The following is a 27,113-nucleotide window of genomic DNA, read 5'->3' on the forward strand; positions in this document are numbered from 1 at the left end:
GCAACTGGCTATGCAATTTTCAGGGTCTAGTGTGAAATGAAAATGTGGGCCCCTTATTTATAACTGCAAAGAATTTACAATTGTGATAGTAAAGCACTAAATCAAGAGTGGGTCCTTCTAAGGACAGAACCCTGTGCAGCTGAACAACAGAAAGGTGGCCCTGGGGAAAGTGGAGCAAAGCCAAAAGATTCATATCAAGGTATCTCCCCATGTCTTAAAAAAAACGTGACAATGACAACAAACTATAGGAACTATGTTTTTCATATTATTATTGTTTTCATGATGTTTCCCCCTCAAGCTTCATCAAGGTTTTAGTGTCCTGTGGCAAGGCAATGCACAGACAACATGATTTCACATAATCAAGTAGAATTCGTTTTTATACTTTGTTTCTAATTAATTATTAAATATTGCCCAATGGGAATTTCATAATGCATTTAACTTTGTTGATTTAAGATGAATTACTTTGTAGTCTTAGTTTGTAGCCTTAATCTAGTATACAGACCAACTGGTAATGAAAAGAATATTTTCATTATTCAAAGCCAGGGAGATTGTATGGTACATTAAAAATTACATTTGCATTGTATTAATAACATCAACAAGACTGTCAGGCACTCAAATTATTAATTATTATTATAATTATAAAATTAGCTTTATGTATGTGTCTGTAAGTGAATCAAGCTATCTTTGAAAGATAATTCATTTTTCCTTATTTGTAAATCAAGGGCCTCTAAAGTCCCTCTGTGTGTGTGTGTGTGTGTGTGTGTATGCACACATGCACACCTGCAATACACACTTAGACACATGCACACTCATATATATTTTAAGGAAGGTCACCAAGAAAGAAAAGACCAGGCAGTGAATCTGAGACTTTTAGAACTTCTATATGTAATCAAGTAGAGAAACAACAGCAATATTTGAGGAATAAAAAAATTATTTTAAAAAATCTGTTTACACTTTTCTAATTCTGGGGCTATTAGACTATGTCTAGCATCTAGATATTTTTGTATTTCCAGAATGAATAAAGGTCTTCCCTGGGGTTAATTACAAAGAAATGAAAGTGGTATCTGTTCTAATCACATCACGGTCATCATTTCTCTAACAACAATACACTACAAATTAAAGGGGACAAAATTCCTCAGAATTATTGCCAGGCCAGAACCTTTTCAAATTAAATATTTGTGCCTAAGAAATGATGGTTGCCCACAATTTACCAAAGAGTTTTAGACTTAAAAAAAAAGAAAAAAAATATTTTTTATTTGAAAAATCATTAATGGAGCTTCTGCATTTAAAAGTCTCAAGCTGTCCATCTCACTCCTTACCCCTGGATGTCATTGAGAATTACATGGAGGTCCTAGCAAGGACAAATCTGCAAGTCCCTCTTCCAGAGATGTTGTAGAACTGATTTGGAGACAGTTCTGAGTTTTATATTGCTCAAGTTCCCCAAATAAATTCCAAGTTTAAATCAGTTTTGAAAACCTTTGGTTTTGGATGTACATGTGTCCAATGTACGTTGTCCATAGAGGTAAAGAGGAGGAGAAGATGTGCTTTCATAAGGGCAGATCTAATGCTCCAAACTCCTGAATTTGGCCATAGCTTCTCTGTCTGTGGTTTGCTATCTTAAGTCTGGGAACTTTAGAAATGGAGATCTGAGCCTGCACCACCAAATGTACCCCACAGTGGCCAAATCCTGGAAAGGGATGTTTAATAGGTGGTGGAGGTAAAATCCCACGATGCTGGGTTTATGGAGACTGGGCCAAAGCACACGCAGTGAAGCAGAAACCACACCACTCAGAAAGCTCCTGAGAGATGTTGAGAACTATTATTGGTGATGGATAATGTTGAGTCCAAACTTTGTACAGTGATGAGTTAGCACATGTTTGCTTAATAAAGGAAGGGACCAAGCAGATAAATGGCTTCTGTCCCCTTTGCATATGACTGGGTCTTCTGAGAAAGAAACTTAGAAAACAGTCCTATAATCATGAGATCCAACAAATAATAGTTTCATAGGCAGAATCCAAAATTACTACAGCCACAGTCATGTATAACTATAGACCACCAAATGGCTTTTATTATAGCATGAAATACTGGCTAACAGTGTGGGTACCAGGAGCCAAAGAACCTACATCCCTTCTGCTTATAAACTGCAGAACCTTATGCATGTCACTACAGTTTTCTAGGTTCAATTCTAGAACCTAGAATATTAATATTAGATAACTTGAGGAGTTGCTTAGAGGCTTAAATTCAAACAGGAATAGTATTTAGTACATAGTAAGCACTCAATATGTCAGTGATTATACTGATTTTTGGGATAGTGCAACACTTATTGTCCAAAAAAAGACAGAGAATATTACCAGTAATTTAGCACTTGCTATGCTAAATAGCTTATAACTCAGAGCCAGCGGGACAAACTGCTATCAGGAGCTGTGAAGGGGTGACTTACCACCAGGCGCACTTCCATCTGTTGCTGTTGATTAAACATGCCTTTGGAATTAAAGTTGTCACACGCTAATTATAAAGCTGGCGATGGCTAATTCATGTGCCTTTGAAATACACTCCCAGAGTAGCAGGTAAACAGTGTCGGCAATTATAGCATCTCATTAATTCTGTAAAAAGTGATAATATTAGTTTGAATTAGATGGTTAATAGTCCCTTTTTCCACAAAAAGTGAAAACTGTGGAGGGATTGAAAAGCTTCCAATCTGCTACCAGATGTGAAACTTAAGTATAAGAGGGAGACCTAGAATTTGAAGCAGGGAGTTTTTCCTTGGCAAGCAAATATTATGCTAACTGAGCTGAGTTTGATGGCTCAAATGCCACTTTCATAACTGAAAAGCTCAGTTTGTTCCAGGTTTCCAAGAAACGATTCCCCAGAGGGTCAAGCAAATGGAGAAATCTTCTGCACCTCCACATGTACTGCAGCCACCCTGAATTTCACTGAACTAATGCCACAAGTCAACACCAATTAAGAGAATTCCAGACCTGCACAGGATATTCAGGCCAGCTGTTGGGTGTGTGTCTCATTGTCTGGATGATTAATGTCCTAGATAAGACGGGGAGAGGAAAGAAATTCTGAGAACAAAAGGGTCATGAAAGATTCTTTCCTTTACTTATTTCTTGCTAGACTTGCTTCTCCTATAGTTCTTTTTTTTTTTTCCAAGATTTTTAATTTTTAAACATTACATTACATTACAAACATTTTTTTGTTTTTGTTTTTTCATATTTTTATTTGTGCACTATAATTGTACATAATGATGGGATTTCTTGTTACATTTTTGCACATGCACACAACAAAATAATTTGCCATAGTTCTTTCATAACCCAAAACATTGCAATTTTGGGGGAGGAGGGAAAATAACAAGTCAGTTTTATTATACATATTCTCTTCTTTTTATACAGCAAATTTTAGAATCTTCACTAATTAAAATGAGAAAGGGAATTATCATTTGAGTACTGACTACCATCCAGTCTTTTAACTTACATTATTATATTTAATATTCATTCTCAATTCCCATTTTAAAGAAGAGGAAAAGGAGGCATTTAGAATATAAATTACCCAAGGTTCCTCCCCACACAACACATTTGACTCTAAAATGTTAAACTTTGTATTATTTCTTGATATTACAGAACTTTATTATTTATGTATATCAACAGAGCAAAGAAACACTGATGATAACCAATAAAAGCAGAAATATGACATTTAGTGTGGTCTAAATGACAGGTTACAAACTGTGTTGACCATCAAAATCAAAAACTTTTTTTTTTTTTTCCTTTTGGTTGATTTAAAAAAAAATTTTATGGTCACAATACTTTTATTTTATTAATTAATTTATTTTTATCTGGTGCTGAGGATTGAGCCCAGTGTCTCACACGTGCTAGGCAAGTACTGTACCACTGAGCTATAACCCCAGACCCTTTTGGTTGATTTTTGTGGATATCAAATTTGTTATGGAGAAATGTTAAACATATTTTTCAAAAAATGTTTTCCTTGACCTGAATGACAAAGGACATAGGAATGAAAACCACTAAGATTATTTGAAAGCAGCATGCTAAAATTAAAGGATTATTGGATTTAAAAAATCAATCTAAGTTTAATGCTTTATAAAATGCAGGGAAATTGAAACATGGATGTCTAATGTAACCTAATGTTATAATTTGTAAAGATATATATCTTCATACTCCTTTTTGAAGCAAACAAATGAAACTATTAGTTTTAGCTAAAGTAGTTTTAAAATTTTAAAGATGGTGAATTGATATTTAATTATTTTCAAATAAGGAATTTGGATTCAGATTGTGAGATACATAGAAGATATATTTGACCAAACTGAAGTTTTGATTTTTTATTAGTTCCTTGCTGTTAGCTTTTTGTTACTGTGTCCCACGTACCTGACATAAACAACTTAGAGGAGCAAAGGTTTATTTTCTCTCACAGTTTCAGAGGCTCAGTCCATGGTCAGTCAGCTCCATTGCTATGGGCCTGAGGTTATGCAGAATATCATGTTGGAAGGTCATGGTGCAGAAAAGCTGCTCAGTTCATGGCAGGAAGGAAACAGAAAGAAAAGGAGAAGATCTAGTGAGTGGGCATGCCTCATGGTCTACTTCCTCCAACTAGACCCCACCTGCCTAGAGTTTCCATCGCCTACCAGTAGTCCTTTCACATTATTAATTCAGCAAATGCATTAATCCACAAATGAGGTTAGAGCACTCCTGATCCAATCCCTTCTGAAAAGTCTCATCTCTTGATATGGTTGGAGCCAGGACCAGGTCTTTAACACATAGTTTCTGGGGGATACTCTAGATCCAAACTATAGCACTAGCTATTTTTCAATTATTTTCAATAATTCTGGAACACAATTCCCAAAGCCTGCATTATACCTTGTGAAATCTACATCTGTCAGGGTGCAATCTCAGCAAGATATAAAATAGACCTTGGAAATTAGTTTCTGTGGGATTTGGAGGATTTTAATAGTTCATGTAGATACCGGAGTTTTTAAGATTTCAACTATTCATGCATACTTCTGATATGGTACAAAACTCACACATATGAAAAGCAGTGCCTTCTCAGTCACACACTGTGGGTCCAAGGAGTAAACTGTGATCTTTTGGAAAAATGCATTGTCTTTCACTGGCAGTCTGTGTCCATTGCCTCCTAATGTTGTGTTCACAGCCCAGTAAGCAGAAGTGTTACTAACAGGCTGTAATTTTCATTCCCATACTCCTTATTAGATCTCATAATAACTACCTAAAGACTTCTGCTAATCAAAATGACAGTAGGACCAAATGGAAATGACTAATGTTGGGACTTTGGTGGTACTCTTCATAGATAAAGGGAAATTACTCAAATTTTAGGACTCATCAAACTTCACAGATGCAGTTATTTGCCCTTCAGCTCCCCAGGTGAATGTGGAAACATTTTCATTTCATATCATTAGAAGATTACTCCCCTTACAATTCTTATTGCAATAATTTCTTCTGTAAGTAAGGTTCTGAGTATGTGTATGTTTCTAATGATCAAACCTAGGTGTTCACTCATGCTAATCATGCACGCTACCACTGAATTACATTTTATGTCTACTTCTTCAACAATTGAGAGACAAGTGCCATCTATCATAATGTCAGTGGCATACTAAATGTCTTATTTGATGACCTCTATAGATTTAAAATATCTATGAATAACAGCAGCTCAGAAAGATCATCAGATATAGTTATAATCTGAAGACCTACATCTTGGTGTAAATATTTCTCAGTAAATTGAATAATCCTGTTCATATCACTAAAATATCCTTAGTTTATAAAATTTTAACAATTATTTTAGGATGGAAATTATTTCAAATCCTTTGAAAAATGTCACCACCTTTTCTTAGCTTTTATAGAAAATACATATTAAATATAGTGAATGTAAGGCCCCTTCTAATTTTAGAAAACCAAAATAATGATATTTAAATTTGAGTTGGAATTTTAAAACTAACAATTTGTAATTCTTTTTAGTTTTGAAGTGATTGTATTTAATCTGAAAACACCTATTTGTGTTCTAATTTATTTCTTATTAGAAGAAATGAGAAGCTATCCATCCTGAACTATTGCTTTTGAAAGTAGATTTAAATGCATAGAGGCAGAGAGTGAGGTGATAACTAAAGGCAGAGAGCAGAGCAGTTGGGAAGATGTGGGTCAAAGGGCACAAAATTTAAAATAGGAATGATACAAGATATATTGTACAACATTGCTATAATTATAACAACATATTGTATACTTGAAAACTGGTAAGAGTAGATTATAAAAGTTCTTCCCCACAAAAAGGGATACATGAGGTAACACATGCGAGTTAGCTTAATTAATCATTCTCCAATGTATGTATCAAAGCATACTATTATACACCATATATATAGTTTACTTTTTCTCAATTAAAAAGTAATTCATTTTAAGAACCAAAGAAAAAACAATTTAAGTGGACTGATGAGTGATTAATTTTGTGAAAGAGATTAGACATCCTAATATAATTTAATGGAATTTTTATTTTCTGAGCAATATCACTATTTCCATTTAAATGTCCACAGCATTTGAACTCTTCTGGTGAGAAAACACATGCACATATTTATGTGCTGACTACACCGATGGGAAATATAATGTGTATTGTTTCTCTAGACTTACAGATATTGAAAATGGCATTTCTTATTTTTCATTGTAATGCTTTCTCTGCATCCTGCAAGCGCTGGAGATTGCACTAACTCAGAAGGGGCATGCAATCCTAGCACAGTATATATCAGAAAATAAACTTACTGGTGAATTTCTGCCAGCTACCCTTCTTGTTATGGTTCTGCAATCAAAATATAAAGGGAAATAACATTCTGACACTATTCATAGTCTAAGTAATAAACAACATCTGCAAATGCTAAGCAATAATATCCCCTTATGAAGTTTTAATTTTTTATCAAACTTTTAACATTTTAATATTTAATGTGTTAATGCAATAAAAAGTTAAGAGGTGCAGACATGAGAGAGATACTTTATAAAGAGGTAAATAATATGTCAATTTTTCCCCACAAAATGATGGATTTAATGAGTGATTATATATTATGTAATAAATACCTTCTAGTAAGCTTTCAATCTTCATGAGCTATTCTGAAATAAGTGGAATATATGGGTTCTGTGGTTTGAATTTTGAATGTTCCTCAAAGGGCTGTGTGTTAAATTGGTCTCCAGGGTGGCACTACTTGGACATAATAAAACCTTGAACAGTTGGGACCTAGTGGGTTTTTTGTTTTGATCACTGGAGATGTGCCCTCGAAAGGAATTTGGGGATCCTACCCATACTCACTATCTCTGCTTCTGGCATTGAGTTGTGACCACTCATTCTGACAAGCAGCCTTGCCAAGATGTGCTTCCATCACCAGAGGCCAAAACAAATGAGGACACCTCATCTTAGACTTTACCCTGTAGAAATGTAATCTAAAATAAACTACATTTTGCTTCATAAGTATTCTGTGTCAGGTACTTAGTTATAATGACTCAAACCTGACAATAGCAAGTATTAAAGCCTCATATAATCTGAATCTGTATATAGGTTCTGAGTATCTCAGTCTGTTGTCTATTCCCCTCAGACTTTTCATCCTTATTATTTTCTTTTGAGAATTCACATGACAAAATTAATCACTTTAAATAATTCCATGGCATTTAGTATGCTAATAAAATTGTGCAACTACCATCTCTATTTGGTTCCAAAATATTTTCATCACACCAAGAGTAACTCTGTATCTACAAGTGGTTACTCTTAATTTACCTGTCTCCTCAGGTCTTGACAATTACCAATATGCTTTGTATCACCATGCATTTATGTTTTGGATAACAGATAAGTGAAATCATAGAATACACAACATTTTGCATCTGACTTCATTCACTTAGCGTAGCAATTTAAGATTCAGCCATATTATACAGCACATATCAGTACTCCATTCCCTTTCTTTTGGTTGAATGATGCACCATTCCATGTACAGATCACATTTTGATTATCTACTCATTACTGAAAAGTGTTTCCACCGTGTGCTGTGATTTTTAGTGCTATGAACTTGAATATACGTGTACTTCAGTCTCTATTTTCAGTTCTTTCAGGTACATGCCCAGGATTGAAATTGTGGGTTTATATGGTGATTTTGTGTTTAGTTTTCTGAGGAATCACCAAATTATTTTTCCAAGTAGCTGAACATTTTTAAATTTCATGCACCAATAGGCAAGTGTTTCAGCTTCTCTAAATCCTCACCAACACTTATTTTCTTTTTCATTTTCTTAATTATAGTCATCCTACTAGGTATAAAATGGCACCTCATTGTGTTTTTTACTTTTTTCATTAATGACTAATGATGTCAAGCACTTTTTCATGTACCAGTTGTCCATTTGTATATATTCTTTGAAGAATACCTTTTCAAGTCTTCTACCCATTTTTAAAATGTTATTTATTTTTATTTATTTGTTCTGTTTAGCAGTTTTTAAGTTGGGTTTTTTATCTTCTTATGGTCATGTTGTAAGGGTTTTTTATATATTCTCAATACAAGACATTTATACGTACATCGCACATATTTTTCTCTCATTTTGTGACTTTTCTGTTCTCCTTGTTGATAATGACCTTACATGCTTCCAAACTCTTAATTTTGATAGAATTCAATGTATGTATCTTTTTCCTTTTGTTACTCTTATTTTTGTATTTTCTAACAGTGTTATATTATTTTTATTATTTCTTTAGGGTTTTCTGTGTATAAGATGATGTCATCTACAAACAGAGAAAGTTTAGCTTTCTTCTTTCTGATTAGGCAACTTTCATTTCTTTTTCTTTCCTGATTTCTCTGGCAAGACTTTGAGTACTATTCTAATTAGAGAGTTAAGAGTAGGCAGTCCTGTTTTGTTCCTCATTTGAGAAGAAATACTATCTGCATTGCATTTTAATATGATTTTAACTGTGGGATTGTTATATATTGTCTTTATTATTTTCAGGTACACTCCATCCTTTCCTAATAGATTGAGAATTTTTATCATGAAAAAATTTTGAGTGCTGTCAATTGCTTTTCTGCATCTATTGAGATGATTATATGATTTTATCCTTTCTGTTAATGTGGTACACCACATTTTTTATTTGCAAATGTTGAACTCTTACATCATAGGCCTATATCCCAATTGACTATGGCATGTGTTATTTTAATGTGGTATTGAATTTTGTTTGATAGTGTTTCATTTACGGTTGTGCATCAACTTCATTAGATGTATTAATTTGTCTGTATTATCCCTTCTCCTTGTCTGACTCCGGAATGAGGTAGTACTATCCTCATAAATTGAGTCAGAAATTTTATCTCTTCTTCAAATTTTTGGAAGTTTGAGAAGGACGAGTATTAAGTCTTTGAATATTTGGTTGAAGTAAGCAGTAAAGCTATATGAGACTGAGCATTGCTTTGTTGGGAGATTTGTTTTTTAATTATTTTTTGCTTTCATTTTTTTACAGGCTGCATTTTGATTAATTGTACACAAATGGGGTACATCATTTCATTTCTATAGTTGTACACGATGTAGGTTACATGAAAGAAGATTTTTGATTTCTGAATTCAAGCTACTTGTTATCTGTTCAGATTTGCTGTCTCTTCTTGACTCAGTTTTGATAACTTTATATTTTAATATATCTGTCCATTTCATTGAGTTCATCTCATTGGTTGGTATAAAATTATTCCTGGCATTATCCTATAAACTTTTTGAAATTTTCTGTGGGTTTGATACTAAAATTTCTGCTTTTATTTCTGAGATGTTATTTGTATCTTTAATTTTTCAGTCAATCTAGTGATAGGTTTGTCAATTCGGGCAGTATTTTTAAAGAATTAACTTTTGCCAGGTAGGGTGGTATACACCTATAAACCCAGCAGCATAGGAGGCTGAGACAGGAGGACAACAAATTCCAGGACCACCTCAGTAATTTAGTGAGGCCCTAAGCAACTTAGTGAGATCCTTTCTCAAAATAAATAAATGAATCTCTTAAAAAATGAAAGAAAAAAAAAAGAATAAATAAAAAGGACTGAGGATGTAGCTTAGTGGTAAAAGAACCCTGGATTTAATCTCCAGTACTAAAAATATTTTTTAAAAAAATAACTTGATATTTTCTGATCCTGTGTGTTGTTTTTATATTGTCCATTTAGTTTAGCTCCTCCCTAATCTTTATTATTTTCTCCTGTTAGCTGTGGGATTGTTTTCTTTTCTTTTTTATTTCTTTAAAAGTAAAGTAGGTTATTGATTTGAAATCTTTCTTTATTAACATATAGGTCTTATAGCTATTAATTTCCCTCTGAGCACTTATTTCCTATATCTCATAAGTTTTGTTATGTTGTTTTTCCATTTCATTAATTTCTGAATATTTTATGATTTCTCTTGTGATTTTTCTTTGATCTGTTCATTGGTTATTTCAGAGCAAGTTAATTAATATCTACATATTTGTGAATTTTCCAATTTTCCTTCTGTTACTGATTTCTAGCTTCATTTGTCATCTAAAATCTACCTGGCTTGACTTTTGCAGTTGTAAGTTTATTAAAACTTATTTTGTGGGCTATTAGATGACCTATCCTAGAGGATATTCTAAGTACATTTGAAATAAAAATATATTTTGCTGTTGTTGGATGGAGTGTTCTCTGTATTTGTTTTAGTTCTAGTTGTTTTATAGTGTTTTTCAAGTTCTCTATGTACTTATTGAAATTCTATTGGATTGTTCTATCCATTTTAGAAAGTGCAGCATTGAAATACCTAAGTATTATTGTAGAACCCTCTATTTATCCCTTCAGTTTTTGAAGTTGATTTCTGTATTTTGGGGCTTTGACTTTTGTTGCATATAACTATACAATTATTATATTGTTTTGAAGAATTGACCTTGTTATCATTTTATGCTTTTCTTCTATTCGTGTTGTAACAGTTTAATTTTCTTTTTACTTTAAACACATGTTGCCTGAACTTAGAATATCTAAGTTTATTTTTATTAGCATTAGCATGAAATATCTATTTTAATTTTTTTTCACATTCAACATATTTGTATCCTTGGATCTAAAATAGCTTATAGATAATATCCAGTGGAATTGTTTGTTTTTCTTTAAATTCATTCTGTCAATCTTAACCTTTTCTCTAGAGATTTTAAATTCATTTACATTTAAATTAATTACTTTTATGAAACAGCCTTTAATCTCTGATGTTTTGCCTTGTGTTTTCTGTATAATTGGTACTCATTTCTTTTGATACTACCTTTACAGTGTACTATTTTGATTTCTTTCTCATATAGCTTAGTAAGTAAATTTTTATATATTCTTAGTAGTTGCCATTGGGATTAAAATTGATAATCTAAATTTATAATATAGTAGTATGAATTAATGCCAATTTAACTTTTACAACATTCAAAAACTCTTTATAGATAGTTCCATATCCTTTTATGTTATTTTCAGAAATATCTTTTTATATCACCTGCCTATTGACATATAATTATTTATAATTATTTTTATGTATTTGACTTTTAAATGATAGAGGAAATGAAAAGAAGCATTTTAAGTCAAAATATAATCATAGTAACTTTTATATTACCTATGCAGTTACTTTTGTACTAGAGTTCTTTATTTCTTTATATGACTTCATCTTAGTTTCTATAGTCCTTTCATTTTAGCCTGAAGGACTCCCATTAGCACATTTTTAGGACAGATTTAGTAGTAGCAAACTCTCAGCTGTTTCTTTTTTCTTTTTTAATCTGGGAATGTCTTTTTTTTTTTTTTTTTAATCAATGTATGAAGAATTGTTTTGCTGGATAGATAACTTCACAAGATCCCCCAGTGTGCCCAGGCACCTTTGAATGTCTTAACTGATTGAAAAAACTTGTTTTTTTCTTAAATTTTCAATGTTCCTGTGGAAACTCAGGCTTTTGAAGGTAATTTTTTCACAGGTATCACTGGCCCCTCTGTCTTTACTCTTACACAGATAATAGAGGTCCAGTTAACTAATTATGACACCTTTCTTTGCTCTGTCTTTCAGATTCAAAAAAATTAAATAAATAAATAAAACACAAGCCCTGATTACTCTGTATACATTTCTGAGGAAGTTTAAGAAATATTTTTCATTTTGTGGCTAAGTCAAAGAAAATAATTTTTGTTTATCTGGAGACCTTTTTTTTTTTTATCATAGAAATACTTCTTAAAACATTTTCAGAGGAAAATAATGTCTTTCCTTCCTCTTACACAACATAAGAGCTTTATTTTCATAAGCATACATGTAGGACAGTGTTTTCTGATTTACTCTAAGGATTTAACAGTAGGATATTACCACTCACATATAAGATAATAGGACAAAAGTAAAAAGAAAACCTTGGCTGCTCTGCAGGTGTTTGGAGTATTCATGGAGTGAAGTTCCACAGCTTCTGCATTCTTTTGTCCAGATCGTTAATATTCTGTATGTGTTCCAAGTGTCTGAATGAAGTTGTCCTCATTTGACAGTAGAGTCCTCCCAGCTAAGCAGTGGGTGGAAAGACAAACTATGTCCACTATCCAAACTTCTGAGCCACAGCATGAATATGGTAAACCATAGTTGCTTTATGCCATTAAAGTGAAGCAGTTGTTATCCAGCAGGAAACAACTAGAACAAGAGTCTCATAATAAAACACCACCTCCTACAGTAAAGAGTTAATGAATATAAGGAATCTGGTGGAGTTTCAACAATATTGAATATTCAGTAATGTAAGGTCTTTCTTCATCATGCCCCAAAAGGTTTGTCCACATTAATTCTACCTGATTTGGTAAAATTCATGCCCATTTAGCAAAGAGAAAAACAGAGGCACAGTAGTGCATGCCTGTAATCCCAATGGCTCAGTAGACAGGCTATTCAAAGCTAGCTCAACAGTTTAGCAAGGCCCTAAGCAAATTAGACTTTGTTTCAAAGTAAACGTTTGATTTTTTTTCTTCAAAAAAGGGTTGGGGGATGTAGCTCAGTGGGTAAGCACCCTGGGTTCAATCCCTGGTTCCAAAAAAGGAAAAAAAAAAAAAAAAAGAGAGAGAGAGAGAGTGAGAGAGAGAGAGAGAGAAAGAAAAAAAGAAAACCCAAGTCCTACCTTTATCCAACTCCAATTATGCCTCCACCTGTGTCCAGCATGCTCTGACTCTGTCTTTTTATTTTTAAATAGGTTTATATACCAAATATCTGATGCCTGCATAAAACAAATTATCTTAGAAGTATTTCTGACACAGTCTTTTATAGGAATGGGTCTATTATGCCTAAAAGACAAAAATATAAAAGATACTTCCAGAGAGATTACATCTCTCTTGTAACTTTATTGAATAGTAATGTTTTGGTTTTAAAAGAAATGCTGGACCACTCCTGGATAAAAACAAGCTTTTCAAATTTCATACTTCTTCTCCAAAAGAAAAGACTTGATAATTTTATATTTTATAACTACTTAACTTAATCTCAGTAATTACAATATAAGAAGTCTACCAGAACATTTTTCCGGTTGTCCTTAATCACATCCTTTACTCTGTAATAAAGAAGAATATAATTTTTATAAGGTCTGAGCTTTTTTATTACTGTTACTATTTAATGTGAACATAAGAACTGAGATACATATAAGTTTTAAATATATAGTTTTGCTAAAGTTCACTCAGATATTACTAGTGAAAGAAGCCCTCAAGGAAGTAGAGGAATAAGTAATTGAATCAGAAACATTCACTGGGTGCCTGTAGTATTGCTCTCATAAACAGGACCATAAGAGATGGAAGGCATCCCATTAAAGTGTTTCTCCCCTCTATTGGACATTTTCTAGGCGACTTATATGTGGCACAGTGGAAGGAGATAAAATGAGTCCTCATGTATTTATACTTTCTAGAAACGTTTAATCTCACTGATGAGAAAAGACAGATGAAGCAGTTAAAATAAATTCAAACCCAGCATAGGAATAAGAGATAAAACATGAGCTGCTTCAGGCATGGTATGAAGGGCTTTGGAAGAAAGAAGTTAGCACACAGAAAGAAGAAGCCTGGTAGAATTTATAGTGCGGGTTGAAGTGTATTTCCATTTTAAAGGAAGAAATTCTAACATTCTAATCTTGAAACATCCAGTACCATATGGATGAAAAAAATGTATTTGGAGAAATCATGGATAGTTAATTATTATTATATGAATTACGAACTGCAGTGATGTATAGAAGTTGAAAATAGAATAGTGATTACAAGAGACTGAAAGAGGGGAGGGGAGGGAGGGAGGAAAGCTTGACCCACGGGCACCATATTAGAACTAGCAGGAAAAACACATGCTGGTGTTGTATTGTACAGAAGGGTGGATAGGTGATGATAATCCACTCTATATTTCATGAAAATTAGAAGAAAGGCTTTTGAATGTTTTCACACAAAGAAATGATAAAAATTTGAGAATATAGCTATGTTTACCCTGATGTAAACATTATGTAATGTTATTTAATGAAACTTCACATGGTACCCCATAACTATGTATAATCCCTATGCATTAATTTAAAATACTTAAAAAGGAATGTTCTCTCTGATATGTGGATGCTAACTCACAATAAGTGGGAGGGATAGGGAAGAATAGAAGTACTTTGGATTAGACAAAAGGGAATGAAGGGATGGGAGGGGGATGGGAATAAGAAAGACAGTAGAATGAATCACACATAACTTTCCTATGTTCACATATGAATACATGACCAAGGTAACTCCACCTCATGTACAACCAGAAGAATGGGAAGTTGTATTCCATGTATGTATAATATGTAAAATATAGTCTACTGCCATGTATGACTAAAAAGACTAAATAAAAGACTAAGTATTTGTGTAAAAGTATCTTACTTAAAGGTTTTTTTTCCATTCTCTGTACTTCTAAGATACCTTAATACCTACATATATCTTAGAATCTTATTTTACTGAAATAATCTATTTCTGTGTCTTTTTCCTTTATTTGTGCTATGTACCTTTTGAAAATGAGGATGATACCTGATTCATATTTGTGTACTTATTGCTTTCCATGAACTATAGTAACTTATAATTTAAAAAAATGAATCTCGAGTGGGTAAGTGAGTCACCAAAATGGTACTTTTTAGTTAAAGGTAGAATTAGAAATTAAATCAAAAGTCTTGTACATACTAATGCCCATGGTGTTTTCACTAAAATGTGCTGTTCACAAATGCTGCACTGAAAATATATATGAATAATTCAAATTCCTATTCCTAAACATCTTGCCTATAGACCCCATGCATCTAATGTATTAATCTGGAACACAACAAAAAGATAACAGTTGAACAATCACCACAGAGGAAAACCAAGGGGGTAGGTAAATAAGTAGTATATGAGTAAACAAAAGAATGCACACTGTTTCATCACCTTGCAAAAGAAGATGACTACAGAGAATTATAGGAAATGTGGAAGAGGAAAACCGTAACTCACTCTCAAACTCAGATTAAAACAAGGGTCACAGAAATCAGGATGACCTGCCAATCACATCTCCATCCATGAATCCAGCACATGGTGGTGCCTGTGTTCAGAGACATTTTTGGCTCTGAGCAAGTACTTTTTAGAAATAAGAAAATATTTGAATGTAATCTTTGGCAGCTTTTCTTCCTCTTCCAGATCAGTGGGAGAATAACAATTGGACTGTGGCTCCCACTGCGTAAGTAATATCTTCAAATGTCCCCTCGTCAGGCATCAGCCTCATTTTTGAGGTTGCTTCATGCTACTTCTGGAAGTCAAATAATTAGCAGCATGGAACCAAGCCAGAGGAGGTCACTTGGCTGTGTAGTAGGCTTGGAAGGACTGATTTATAAGGTCTCATAGTTGAACAATTGTAAATTAAGACACTCAAGGCAGCCACGGAATATAAGAATATATCAGAACCTTCCACAACTCTCCCCTTCCCTGTCACTCTTTTAAAAGACAAGATTTTTTTTTTAAAGTGAATAAAACAAATTTCAGGGCTACTTCTAAATTTGCCAGACGAGGCAGGGATGCCAAGGTGTACTTCATACCTCTACCATAACTCCAGTTCCCAAACCTATAAGCTGCTTGTTCACTTGCATGGTTGGATAGCTTTACGTGACATGGTTTAGACTAACTGATTCGTTATCTGTGGCTTTGAAAAGACCAATTTTTCTGTTCAACATTTTAAGCATATCCTCTTGGTATGAAAATAAGATAAGTTAGGCATTGAGAGTCATGAGGTTGGATGAGGAAAAACTTGCCTTGCTGTGAAAACCCACATTCATGTTCTTGTAGCTGAGATTGGGGACACACAGACCCTTTACTGGTGTTTCCAATGAATCACAAGTACTAGGCTTAAATGCCTTATAATTATGACCTAAGAGCTGCAGTTTGTCACCCTTCATTCAACATAGTAATCTTTGTGTCTAATTGCCATTGAGCAAAAACACATGGCATGTTTCAATGTAACATGACACCTGGAGGTGACAGCTCTTCAAAATAGACTTTTTATATTTTCCTCCCCACGTACTGCATGAAGTATATGAGAAAATTCACAGATACAACTTTTTCAAGGAACCATAGAATTACAGGATATTAGACTCAGGGAAATCAGTAATGAGTGTTCTCGCTTAATTCAATAGCTCCTGTCCTGTGCCAGATAGTGATCTAACCATTGGAGATAGAACTATGTACAGGGTTTTCCAACATCATCAAGGACAGGAAGACACATTTAGTATAGTAACAGATAAATGAGATCATTGCAGTTAGGTATAATTCACTGAAGAAAATGAAAAGAATTAGAAGGATGAAGAGGAATGGGGAAGTGTGGCTAGTTCTAATTTTTGTTCACTGTGGGAATCTCCTCCACAGTGCTACTATATAGGGATCACTTTGTCTTTACTGGCAAAACTTCTGCCCTGTGAAACTTTTCCTCAGTGGGAAAATCATGCAATCCTCACCTCCCCTACCCAAGTGCAATGGGCATATCTGCTTTGGAGTCCCAATATTTCCTATGATTAAATATAGAACACTTTCTTGCAATTGTTTTGTCTACATATTTTTTAATCTCTCAAAGACTATGATATCCTTCAAAGTAAAAACTGAAAACTATTGAATTTTTCCTTTGTATAAAAAATGAAGAAATTCATAATAGTATCTAGCATTATGGCTGCTGTGTGAATAAAATGAAGAGGCACATGTAAAATCTGTTCTACAGACTTGTGTTAGTTGGTGCTTAATATGGGTAAGGTTGTTGTTTTGGTTATGATTATTAAGTAACAAATTGAACCCTGTAATTCACTAGCGAGAAACATGGAAGGAGAGGGAAAAAATTCTTTCAATTTTTCAGAAATGTGAACTTGTCAAGAGTATAAGAGCCAATTAGACTGAAAAGAAATTTAATGTTTCAGTTTGGAAGTTCCTATGTGTTCACCTGCCAAAATTAACTGGAAGATTCTTTAAAGTACAGTTTTCGAAATCTTTCTACAGGAATTCAAAACTGTATGTAAATCTGGTGAGGTATCTAGGACATTGTACTTAGAAAAATAACAAGTGATTTACAACGATTAGTTACTACTGTTTTAATGGAATAAGTGAACTTTTGCCAATTACAAGTTTGACTTCTGCCTTTTTCTTTGTGAACTCCATATATAAAGAGTAGATTAGTCCCAGAACTCCTTGAATTCTCCTCTCAGTTTGCTGTTCTACTAGTTCCACATGCAAATCTACCCAATCTTATCTATGGTAATGATAAGCATTGTTTTTACCTCAATGATTCCATGTAATTAGTTCCCCCAAATTCAAAGCAATCTTTATGAAAAAGGTTACATAATGCCTGTAGACTAGTCTACTCTTTTTTACCTGCTGTGGACTTTTACTTTGTATTATCATTTTATTCCACCCTGTGAGAACATTTTTTTTTTGGTTGAGGGGTGAGTGGTTTTTGGAATTTAACCCAGGGACACTTTACCACAGAGCTACATCTCCAGCACTTTTGCAATTTTTAGTTTGAGATAAGATGTCACTAAGTTGTTTAAGCTTTGCTAGGTTGTAGAGGCTGGCTTTGAATTTGTGATCCTCCTGTCTTAGCCTTCCGAGTCACAGGGATTACAGGTGTGTGCCACAGCACCCAGCTTGTGAGAACATACTTTAAGAAGCCCACGGCTCCTGCTGATCTAAAGACTAGTCTCCCTGACAATAAATAGCTAACTCTGGAAACTTACCTATTTTATGAATTACAAAAAAGCTGTTAAAAATGTTTGCTTCTTGATTATTAAAAATATCTAGATATGAGGTAAATTAAGACAAAAGTCATCTTTCCAGACTTCAATCAAGTATTCCATGAAAGCACTAGTTACTAATTGAATCATCCAAAGTCAATTAATTTGAACTCATTTGGAATATCCCCTTTTTGATACATTCCTCAAATCATATGTATATACAGGCAGGACTGTGGAAATATACACACACACACACACACACACACACAATACCAGGGAAAAATCATAACCTAAATTATTTGTGTGCAAATCTCTCCAAGAATGAGAAATCCTTTCATGTTTGAAAATAATACAAACTCAATTTTTCTCTGTACCAGAGAAGGCAAGATTGACTTTTTGCCCACAAATAATCACATTGGAAACAGAAAGAATTTAGTAAGATACTGAACAATTTTACCATTTGCACAAAGTAGTTTTGAACAGGCTTAGTGTAGGCAGATTGGTAAAAATAAACCTTTAGCTCCTATATGCTTAGATCCTTCAGGGAGTGATGAGACTCTGTGTTTAAAAACCTGGTACCATCGTGTTCACTGTCATGAACTGCAGGAGTGATCCTGAACGTAACCCCCTCAATTTTATTTTATTCCAAAATCACTTGTAAGTTATTTTAAAATACAGATTTCTACATATCTTATATTGGATGTTCTGATTTAATATAGTTTAAAGTAGTTTGGTGTTATGAGGTGATTTAAATATTACAGAGAATTTTTATTTTCTGTATTGTCCTGTAGCCATTTGTCAATTTCAGGGTATCCTAGATTGAAGTCTGTTGATTTGAGGCAAACTGTCACTTATATGGATACAATTAAATGCTCTTTAAGAACATTTGGCTATTTCTTTTTGTAGTTAAAAGGACCAGATATTTGATATAATCTTCTTTTCCATTAAAGTCAGTTTTTGTGTATGGACACAAGTGTGACTTAAGTAATTATTATGAAGGGAAAAGTTGAAAGACTGAAAAAAGTCGTGGTTTTAGAGTGTCACATACCCTGTGTTAACACTAGTTCCAAAATTTACTATTTATACTCAGTTTGTGTAGTGGACTTTACCTATGAATTTATATCTTCATCTTCAGATGGAGGGGGTTTTTTTTGTTTGTTTTTGTTTCTGTTTTTTTGTACCAGGGATTGAACCCAGCGTTGGTCAAGCACTACGCCACATCCCCAGCCCTTTTTACATTTTATTTAGAGGCATGGTTTCACTAGGTTCCCTACGGCCTCACTAACTTTTTGAGGCTGGCTTCAAACTCTTGATCCTTCTGCCTCAGCCTCCTGAGCCACTTGGGATTACAGGTGTACACCACAGCACCCAGTCTGGATGGAGGGTTTTAATATGTGTCCAGCAGGGTTATGGTGAGAATTAACAAGACATATATAAATTGCCTAGCATACTTCATGGAAAAGTGAATGGAAGCTGTTAAGTTATTGGCCTGGGCTTATTAAAGGCTTACAGATGCCAAGTACCATCAGGCAATAGATTTTGTACCATACCCTTAGGATGAAAAGGCAAAGCAACAAAAATCCTTCCAAAGAAAGGAACAAATAAATATGTAAACTGAAAACTTACAAGGCAAATTCTACAGAATCATTCCATAGAGGATTTAAAACTAACTCGCATTTATATGCTCATTCATGCATTGATTCATCCAATTAAAATTATTATTGGTTCAATACCACAATGAGATAGTACTCTACACTAAAGGAAGGGCTATAATTAAACAAAAGAGCCAGGAGTGGTGGTATAGGCATGTAATTCCTGCAGCTCAGAAAGCTGAGGCAGGAAGATCCTGACTTCAAAGACAGCCTTAGCAATTTAGGGAGGCTCTAAGCAATTTAGTGAGACCCTGTTTTTAAAAATATGTAAGAAAGGACGGGGATGTGGCTCAATTAGTGGTTGAGCACCCAGGGGTTCAATTCCTGGCATAAATAAATAAATAAATAAATAAGTAAATAAATAAAACAAGTGTTGGTAAAGATATGGGGAAAATGGAGCCCTGGCACTTTGCTGGTAGAGATGTAAAACAGTTTATCTTGTAAGAAAAACAGTTCGATGAGTCTTCAAAAGCTTAAAAGTATAATTACTATATGACCAGGGAATTATACTTTTCAGGACATACTCCAAAAAATTGAAAACTGCATTTAAAAAAATAAACTAACCTAGATGCCCTTCAACAGATGAATGGATAAAGAAACTGTGGTATATAGACGCAATGGAATATTATTCAGCCATAAAGAGGAATATTATGGCATTTGCAGATAAATGGATGGAATTGGAGAATATCATGCTAAGTGAAATAAGCCAATCCCAAAACACCAAAGGTCGAATGTTTTCCCTGATAAATGAATGATGATATATAATGGGGGTAAGGGGGTGGGGGTGAGAGAAGAATGGAGGAGCTTTAGATTATGTAGAGGGAAATGGGGGGGTATGAAAAATGGTGGAATGAGACAGACATCATTACCCTATGTTCATGGATGATTACATGAATAGTATGAATCTACATCATGCACAACTATAGAAACGAATAGATGGACCCCATTTGTGTACTATGAATCAAAATGTAGTCTGTAAAAATAAAAAATAATTGAAAAAAATTTTAAAAAACTACACATATTTATAGGAACACTAATTCACAGGAGTCAAAAGATAGTTATGATTCAAATATCTCTCAGTGGATGAATGGATAAATAATGGTAGTTAGATGTAATGGAATGAGGTAATGATACATGGTGCAATGTGGATGAATCTCACAAACATGGTAGCTGAATGAGTTAGACTCAGAAAGACTTAAGAACTCTACAACTCTATTCATATGTAATACTAATGATAGAAAAATCCACAGAGCCAGAAAGTAGATTGGTGACTGAGAAGTGATGGGAAGGGAAATACGAAGCAACTACTTAATAGGAATGGGGTTTCTTTTTGGAGCCAAGAAAAGGTTTGGAACTAGACAGAGGTGATGGTAGCACATCATTGTGAATGTACTAAATACCTTCTGCCTTTAATTATATGCTTTGGGTCATATTAAAACTTTGTTATGTGAATTTCATCTCAATAAAAACATGTTAATTACTTAGAATTTTAAAAATCTTCTTTTTAGCCACAGACTTGGGAAGATACAGTATCTGTCACTTACAAGGATATGTTAATTGGCTTCACCGGTTATCTTATATGATGCAATAAGTTTTATTACATTATAGGAATTTCAGCAGGGAGGGGTAGAAGAGGTCATTTAGTAACAGGACATATATAGAAAGGAGTTCTCGAAGGTGCTTTTGTTTATCTGAGAGGCAGCTAGGTACAGGGAAATTTAGGGTAGTACAAAACCAGTGAAAATGTGAATGTGTACTGAGAGACAATAGGACTAAATTTAAATTTCTCCATAATTTTGGTAAGCTTTTCCTACTTGTGGGTTAATAAGATTCTGCATTTACATATGCACTCTCATTAGTAAGGAGTTTTCTTTATATTCTGTCTGCCCTATGCTGCAGCTGCCAGGGATATGTGCTCAAACTCATTCACCTATAGGTATAGGAGTGTGTGTATGTATGTGTGTGTATGTGTGTGTGTGTGTGTGTGTGTGTGTGTGTGTTCATGTAAATGTGTGTGTTTGAATCACTTTGAAAGTTTCGTTGGTACTTTTCACTTGAAATTTTGAGGGAAACATATAACCAGGATCAAAACAATGTCCAGCTGTTGAGGCCTGTTGTCTGTGAGTGTGGTTTCCTCACTATGCACGCTACAGCATATTTAAATCTTCTCCATTGCTAACTTTAGTTCCCTGGTGCTAGTTTTCATTTTTCATCCTAAATATTGAATGTGACTCTTTAATTGAAATTTTATGGCAGGTGGTTCAATCCAGTGGAGAAAGAATATTTCCCCATGTGCTTAAAAGAATGGATTTTATTAACATATTTGTGAGGAAATGTTTTACATTTGTAGCATATCAATAAAATATAATTTGACTTCTAATCGGATATTTCATCTGACTCATGGTGGGGCAGGTGGAGGCAGGAGAATAGGGATATGGACACAGTTTTTCATCTTTGTGGAGAAAATCAGACTTGGGGCAACAACTATTCTATATGCCACTTCTATTAATTTTATTTGAAGCCAAAGAGATTTCTTTGAAGGTCTGCTGGGGAAAGAAAGAATCAGATGCCAAGATCTAAATCTATTACAGAATTCATAGAATAAAAGTATTTCAACAATTCCAAGCTAGACAGCTGTTGGGAATATCTTTTGATGGAAATCTTATTTGTTCTTTTATCAATTTAGATTTAATGATATCCTTTATTTTAATTTATTCTGATAAATATATGAGTGTAGTGATTTAATTCCCAAAGCCAATGACAAGGTCTATGTTGTATTGTGTATTTATAGCATTTAGAGTAGTGCTGATTTCATTTCCATAGACTGGAGTGAGAGATGCATTAATGACCAAACGGGCTAAATGCTTCTTCTCATGGCATCGCTCTCTCTACAACAGCCTCTGATTTTCATCTGTTTTTTACCAAATTAAACTTTGCACTTGGTAATCCCTCATTGTCTCCTATTTGAAGTACATTTTAGGGTGAATAGTCTTTTATAACTGACCATCCATAACTTCATGAATGTTAGAGTTTGGATAAGTCTCCCCCAAAGACCCAGAATTAGTCCCCAGCCTATGGCACTTTTGGAAGATGGTAGAAACTTTAACAGGTGGGGCCTTGTGGTAGGTTTTCAGGACACTGGGGATATGCCCCTTGAAGGGAACAGTAGGATGGCTCAGTCATCTTTCTTTCACTTGCTGGCCATAGGTGAGCAGTTTTCTTCTGCCACGTATAACCACCATAATAATCTACCTCACCTGAACCAATTGGAACAAACAATCCCAAGTTGATTTTCTCAGGTATTTATTACAGTGATGGAAATCTGACTAACACAGTGCACTTTATCCACCCTACTGTATTTGCTTCAACTCCTCATCTTTAACCTCCTCCTCCTTTCTACCCAATTCTCCTTAGCTCTCCATATCTGGTCCTAATATTGTGCCTTTTCCCCTTCAGCATATCAACTCAGAACACAAGTATGAAACAGGATACTCAGGTTAAAAAAGAACTTGAGACAGAAACTCTGTATTGGAAACATCCTGTGTGATTGAATGTTCTCTGGGCAATATGCACCCGATTAAAGGTTACGGTCCTTTCCAGTCCAGTGATGACTGCATAGTCAGAATTTAAAGCACCGTTTTAGTTACTGGTATGTCTTTGGGATCTGTGTGTTCTCTTCTTGAACACTGTTCATCAATATCTTGTCCAAAAATACAAAAGTTTATGTACATAAATAGGTGACTTGAATTTCCACTTGACTAAATTATTAAAAGTTGAACATGTGACCTTTTATTATGAATGAATGACAAGAACTTAATAAAATTCAACATTAATATCTTCCCCTTCACAATCCTGCTTATAATAGATCTCAGGGTTATGAAAATATTTTGGGTTTACTCTTTTATAGACAACATATTAACAAAAATCCAGGGCAAAAAAGTAAGCTTCTCTTTTAATCTAATTTTTATTTTTTTTTAAATTTCTTTCTTTTGCCTTAGGACTCCTTTACATTCTTAAAACTTACCAGGAGCTCCAAAGAGTTTCTGTTCATGTGGGTTATGTTTTTCAATATTTACTGTATTCAATTGGTATATTTACTAATATTTGCTATTTTAGCAAAATAATAATAAATTCATTATTAAAATAAAATACTTTTATATGAGGTGACTTTAAAGAATTAGTATGAGTGATTTTTGTTTTAAAATATTTAAACATTTAATAAACAGATAGTTATATTGTTTTCTGTGCCATTTGTTGTTATACCCCACAAACTGTGATTTCACACAGACCTTCCAGGTGATCTGTGGAAAAGCCTAACAGGAGAGGATGAGTATGAAAAAATAAGCTTCTTACCTTGTCCATAGTACTGACCTCACAAATGCCTGAAAGGGTCTTGGGTACAACCAGAGATCTTCAGACCATGTTTTGAGAACTCCTGGTAAGTACTGTATGACATGAGCTAAAAAATAACTTTGTTTTCTCTTGAGCCATATTCCACCAGCTCTTTGAGGGTTTTATGAAGACCTACTTCTCTTGTGATCACCTGAAATTGGGCTGGTATGGTTTGCTCAAATATCTGCTTAATCAAAGCAGGAAACATCATTAGTGGTGATGCTTTGTAATGGAGTCTCAGAGGATTTTCTGAGCAGTTTATATCATTTTGTCAGATTTATGTATCAATATTGATGATATTGATGATTTGCATCTGATCTTGGTGAGACCACCCCTAAGGCAGTCTTCTTTGGGGCTGATTACAGAGTCAGAATATTCCAAAGTGACCAGCAAGGGTGCAAGAAACCTGGATCAAGGACTTACTTTGCATTCTCTGGATTGGAAGTATCCCACACATATTGGTAGCTCCTTAGGCAGAGAGAAACTGTCTTATGTGGCACTCAGAAGAAGACAGGTGGAGTGCAGCCTGGCCTTTCTGACCCCTTCTGTGAAATTTTTGCCCGTGATGCATACCCATACTTCAGTGGCAATAATTTATACTGTCCTAGCAAAAATGTGTATGGGTAAACATTGTCATTTTGGCTCCTGTGCATCTTCTTCAGCAATTGAACCCTGTCTGATGGCCCCTGCTAGTCTGTTAGTTTAACTTTCCTAAAGATTCCAGCTCATTTTCTTCTCTCCCTTCTGTGAACTCTGACAGTATCTATTTTGTTGCATGCTTGGCATTTAATTACACTGTGTATTTTGTTATCTTTAAATCGGTTCCTAAGTATAGATCATGTCTTTTCATTTAATTGTAAGACTTTGAAGTAAAGTTGATGGCATTTTGTTTGTTTGTTTGTTTGTTTAAGCTGAACATTACCTTGCCTAAGTTGTGTTTCCCATAATTTTTTTTAGTAGAATTAAGCCCATTTTGTTTTATAAAAGCAAATGGCTCATTCACATACCATGAAACAAAATTATCCAATAATCATGGTGCTTGATAGACAACTGAGCAGCACGATATTGGTTAATATCCCAAAGTCTGTCTTCTTTTACATCTTTGAGTCACTGGAAGGATTTTAAGAAACTTTCAGTAAAGGATATTGTTTCAATATGCTGCTGTCTCACTTGTTTTCTGTAATTAAGATAACTTTACCAATAATTTAAATCATACACATTCTCATTCTAAGATTGCCGATGCTTTTACAAATTGAAAGATTTATATAAAGGATATAGCACATTCGCAAATCAGTTGGCAGAATTTAGCATAGATACAGAGATCTGAATGACTATCTTTAAGATAAGTTTATCTTTATTAACTTCTTTTAAAAATTTCTCCAGTGTAAAACAAAATTATAGAAGGCAATAGTTTGGGATTGAGCTCTTCAACTAGGCCACAACAAACCAGAACAAACCAAAATGGAGTCACTCATGCTAAATGCCCCATAATCAAATAGAAACTTCAAGGTAATAGGTGGATCCTTAAATAGATCAGCTTGTGAGGAAATATAAGGTTCACAGCCACAACTGGAAAAGAGCCCAATCAACCTGAGACAACAAAATAAGGAAGTCCTTCTGCTTTAAACCTTACAAGAAAATAACCTGAAATAATCTGATATCATCGCTCTTTTTCTTTTATTTCATTTCCTTTCTCACCTTACAAACCCAGTGTTCAGTCACGTTCAAATTCTTCATGTTCTTTTTTCTCCTAAGAGAATGAAATGTTGCTCTGTTTCATAAGTTGAAATAAAGCCAACAAGATCTTAAAACTGAATTTACTATGATTCTGTCTTTTGACTTTAGAAATAAATTCTAGTTCTCATAGAGCTACTTTGAACGTACAAAACCCTCTGTGGGCACAACTTGGTGACTTCAGTGGTTCTCAAGATGTGGTCCTGAATCAGCAGCACCAGATTTCTATAGTCCTGCTGTGACTGGGACACAACAGCTTCTTCAATAGCTCCAAACCCAGCTTCACATCAAAACCTCTGTGGAGGCTTTTAAAAAGTGCTGGTGTTACCCACAGAGATGATTTAATTGGTCTAGGTTGGAACTAGGCAACATCCATTTAGGAAAGTTCCCAGGTGATTCTAATGTGTAGCCATCGTTGGAAACCACCAACCACTTTTGAGTGGTTGGAAGCCACTCAAAAGTGAAGTTATGAGACTGTTTTGTAACCCCTGGAAGAGTGTATAAAGGCATGGTTCTTTTAATATCAGGTTTATTTCTGTTCCTTCTTCTCCTATGGCCTTCTTTAATACAGTTTCATTGAGACATAATTACAAAATAATAAAACCCATCCTTCGAGAGTGTATACTTTGATGGGTTTCACAAATGCCTAGAGTAATGCAGCTACCACTATGATCCAGATCATCTCCATAGTCACCCTCTTCCTTTTTAGTCAATCTCCTACTTCCCTCTCCAGCCTCTAGCAACCACTGATCCGATTCCTTTTCCCACACTTTTTCCATTCCCAGAATATTATAAAAATAAAATCAAACAGTATATAATATTTTATATTCTGCCTTCCTTCACTTCTTTTACTTAGAATAATGATTTTGAAATACATCCATGTCTTGCATGTAACATTAGTTCTTTCCTTTTTATGGAGGTGTGTATCCCTTTATGTGGGCAAGCCACAATTTGTTTATCCATTTCCAAGTTGATGGATATTAGAGATAATTCCTGTTTGACATGGTTAGGAATAAAAGTGCTAAAGATTTTCATGTGAGTCTTTGTGCAGCATAGGATTTCAAATCTCTTGGTTATGTATGTACAAGTGGGATTAGTGAGTTGTAAGATTAGGGTATGCTTGATTTTATGACATATTAATACCCTGTTTTCAGA

The sequence above is a fragment of the Sciurus carolinensis genome, chromosome 3 (assembly GCF_902686445.1).
Source record: "Sciurus carolinensis chromosome 3, mSciCar1.2, whole genome shotgun sequence".
Lineage (NCBI taxonomy): Eukaryota > Metazoa > Chordata > Mammalia > Rodentia > Sciuridae > Sciurus > Sciurus carolinensis.